The sequence below is a fragment of the Eimeria mitis genome, genomic scaffold (assembly GCF_000499745.2).
Source record: "Eimeria mitis Houghton genomic scaffold, Emh_scaff6064, whole genome shotgun sequence".
NCBI lineage: Eukaryota > Apicomplexa > Conoidasida > Eucoccidiorida > Eimeriidae > Eimeria > Eimeria mitis.
In genome coordinates, this window is record NW_013574283.1 from 483 (window position 1) to 802 (window position 320).

Genomic DNA, 320 nt, shown 5'->3' on the forward strand with positions numbered 1-320 from the left:
CAGCTTCCCCCTGTAGTGCCCGGCCATCGGGCTTGCACGCGAGCGGCTGGGGTGTATGTACACCTCATCCTTTTTTTGTTTTTCTTCTTTTGGTGTTGTTTTTAGTTATTTATTATTTATTTAATTATTTATTTTCTTCTTTTGGCCCCCAAAACACCTCAATATACACCCCATACAGGCCGCATGCATGCGGTACACACGTCTACATCTGCTTCTATTTCTTCTCTTCTCTTCTCCCCTCAATTCACTCTTTTCTTTTCATCTTCTTAAAAACCCTAAACCCTAAACCCTAAACCCTAAACCCTAAACCCTAAACCCTA